This window comes from Meleagris gallopavo, chromosome 7 (genome assembly GCF_000146605.3).
Source record: "Meleagris gallopavo isolate NT-WF06-2002-E0010 breed Aviagen turkey brand Nicholas breeding stock chromosome 7, Turkey_5.1, whole genome shotgun sequence".
Lineage (NCBI taxonomy): Eukaryota > Metazoa > Chordata > Aves > Galliformes > Phasianidae > Meleagris > Meleagris gallopavo.
The window spans coordinates 14,995,951-14,999,432 of record NC_015017.2 but is presented as its reverse complement, the minus strand read 5'-3'; the positions used below and the strand labels follow the sequence as shown (position 1 = coordinate 14,999,432).

Below are 3,482 nucleotides of genomic sequence, written 5' to 3'. Positions count from 1 at the left end.
GCTCTGTCGTCTCCAGTGCGGTGCGGCTGGAAATGCCCCGGTAAACTCTGCTCCGCCGCGGTGCGTGGCGGGGCCGTATGGCGAAGTTGATGCACTCTCGGGGTACCTTTGTGCTTGCGGTCTCTGCCTCTCTCTCTCAAAAAAAAGCAGGAATGGCCTGCTATTCCTAATTCCTAGCAGTGCTGCAAAACCCTTGCGAGCTTTTTGAATACGCACAGATTCATTATAGTGCTGGTTTAGCAGTCATCCGTTTCCCAGAAGTGCTGATGCTCACAACGACCATCTGACGTGGCTTTGCCATTGGCCCGTCATTTGGTTGTATTTTATAGCTGCTTTGGCGTGTTGCAAGAGCACGATGTTGCCGCTCTCCTCGAAGCCCGGCAATGCAGACGCGGTGCCAACGGCACGGCCACCAAAAGGGCTCGCTCTGCTCCTCAGGGCCAGGTGGGAGCCCAAGGTCGGGCCGAGCTGCAGCACATCTTGTGGGGGGTGACGTCGGAGCACACAGTCCCGCACGGGGTTGAGTGACGTGGTCCCTTAAATAGGCTCTCACAGAGTTGATGAAAAAGCTCTCCAGTGAAGGTGTGAGGAATTAGCTATTTCAGGAGAACAATTAACTATATCAGCTCAATTTTAATGGAACTAGTACATTTAATTGCATTCTTAACAGATTTTCTATTCTCTGGATGATTAGCTTGCAGAATGATACCAGCTTAAAGATTAACATCTCATCAAATATCTGATGGTTTCCATGCAGCATAATTTTGCTTGGTTTATATTAGCTTTCTTCTAATGACCAGCCTTTGTCTATAGTGCTGTGGGTTCTCTAATTAAACCGTTTTCATCTTGGTATGGATGACATGACCTTGACCTTAGCAGCTAAGCAGACATGGTGGTACTGGTGACAAGCTTAACAGGACATTTATTTTTATGTACGTGTAACACATGGGTCTTCCTTTCACTTTGGTTAAAAAAGTTCACAGAAGACTGCTGTCTCTTTTCTCTCCAGTTAAGATAAATTAAGTGATATGTATAACCTAAACGTTTACTATTTAACATACTCTAAAGAGGTTTATATTTGAAGAGGTACCTTTGGTGCTGCTGTAGTTCCTCATGCCCATGTGCTCCTTTGCAGGGCTGGTGAGCTGCAGTGTAAGGCTGCTGTCAGCAGTGTTTCTTGTCACTGGCCCTTTGTTGTTCTTTGCCCATTGGTACTCTGTGTACACATGTCAGAGATGCTCCAAGTTTCTATTCCTGCTTTTCTTATGTTTGTTTTGCTTCAGTTCCATGCAGAGATAAGAAAACATTGGTTGCACTTGTAGAAAGAAGTGGTTCTTTTCAAGTGCAGCTGTAGAAGGGCTGTACTACGTGCACATGTGTTTGTTTGGATGAATTGTTTATCCAACTGATACCAGTGTAATTTTGCTTGCAGGTGTTAAAGTTAGAGTGTGACTGAGCAGTCCCTTTGGACCTTTCTTAGAAGACACCATGGCCATGGGAAGGTAAAGCCTTGGTGGGACAGCCCTATCCTCTTGCTCTCCTGCATGTTCCGCTGGAGATGTGTCTCCTTCCTTCTGCCCAGATCTGAGATGAAGTCAGAGGATGTTCACATTTCTACTTTGTTTTCCTTCAGTTCTTCTGCATGCATGTGTTTGCCCCTTGGTGCCTCACCTTCCTGCAGTGTAGTGCCTCTAGGTTTCTTGGTGTGACAGAAGTGATTGGCTTTGCTGTTGTATGCCCAATGCATGCACTATTTGCATGGGTTTTCTCTATGTTGTTGTTGTTTATTTGTTTTTCTCCATATATTTATTTAGATTTTCAAGAACTTAGCCTTCTGGTATGATGTGGTTTGTCCCAGGAGAGCTGCATTTCCCAGGGGATGCTGACCACTAGGCCCATCCTCCTGGAGAATCTGCTGTCACCACTCCCAGCATGGCAGGGGGAGATAACAGGGGCTGCCAGAGGGGTGTGTGTCTGTGTTCATGTGTATGTGCATACCTTCAGCAGCCTGTCCTAATGGTTTAGTTAACCCTTAAGCCATACACATGGTATAGCAATATATTGTCCATTTTCTCCATTTTTTCTAACGTATTTTTTTTTTAAACACAGTCCTATTCAAATGCTTCACAGAGGTTTTTTGGCGTGCTTGATGATAAAAAGAAGGCCTCCCAGTTTTTTGGTTTTTTTTTCTTTTTTCTTTTTTCTCCCAGTAACTAAATGCTTGCAGTTTTTGAAGCTTTTGATGATGTCTGGCATGGGAAAAGGCAGTAGTTTCTGTAGATAATTTTCATGGGAAATGTTACTCTGGGCAATTGCACTTCTAAAAGGAATTTCTCCAAGAATTTCCTCCAGGGTTGTGTTTCTTTTTTAAGCTGGGTTTTAATGAGATTTAAAAAATCCCTCCCACTGGAATACTTAAACAAATGCTTATTTTGGGTTTTGTTCTTTTTATTTTTTATTTTTTGGTTAGATTTGCAATATCAAAGTTCTAGGTGTCAGAGGAGGTAGCAGCAGGTATTGTGTTCAAATGAGAGTAAATATACTCAGGCCATGTGAAGGGTCTTGTGTTTTTGGCAGATTCCAAGTATGTCTTTGTGATGGGGAAACTCCGACTGTGAGAAGTGTAGTGGGGAGGAAGTAGTGAAATGAGATGGCAGCTGAAGTTAGCTGAATTTGGTTAAAATACCATGAAATATTAAAAATACTAAATTATAGTAGCACGTGCGATATGAGTGTTGGTGTTATTTGTGTATGTCTGCAATTAATTTTACTGCATACCTATGTTTTCCAAGCTGTAAATGCAAAACTACAGCTTTCAGTTGTTTCCTGTATGTCAGAACATATACATGTAGGCAGTGAGGAGCTTTCTTTGAATGGCTCTGTGTGTATCCTGGTGAATGGTGTTTGTAGCATATCCCTCTTTTAAGGCTGTTGCCTTCAGAAGAGCTTTTCAATGCTGGCAGCTGATAAGATGGTCAAAGAGAGGTCAGCTAAAGCGTGGAATATGGAAGATGGGAAAAAAACATGAGGGTCATGATGCACAGGCAGTCAAACTAGTGGTCTTTAAGGAAAATTCTGGGTGGAATACACTAGTTAAAATAGTAAGGTAGGGAAAAAATGAGTAATGGAAAAATACTACTGACAACTGCTGAACATTGAAGTTCAAAAAAAGAGTGGAAGGAGAGGGGTCTGGAACCATAGAATTGCAGAATGTCCTAAGTGAGAAGGGCCAAGGATCATCCTGGCTCCATACAGAACCACACAAAAGTCAAACCTTGTGTCTCAGAACATTTTCCAAATACTTATTTAACTCCAGTGGCTTGGTGCTGTGACCACTGCTCAGGAACTGTATTACAGTTGTAATAGCCTAAAGATTAGATGAGCTTTTGATTCTTTGAAATGCTTCAGTATAGCAGAGAGAACAATGGTGTTTTGAAACAAAATTAAGTAATTTCCTTCTTTTTTTTTTTTTGTTGTTTTTT

General features: G+C 42.3%; 1 protein-coding gene across 1 annotated transcript in view; it reads left to right on the top strand.

Annotated features, from left to right (window-relative positions):
- The first annotated feature begins 1,425 nt into the window (after window positions 1-1,425).
- OSBPL6 (oxysterol binding protein like 6) overlaps window positions 1,426-3,482 on the top strand; it is an 85,289-nt gene continuing 83,232 nt past the window's right edge. The window contains exon 1 of the mRNA XM_010713557.3: window positions 1,426-1,502. The gene's annotated coding sequence lies outside the window, so the exon portion shown is untranslated. The remainder of the gene's footprint in view (window positions 1,503-3,482) is intronic.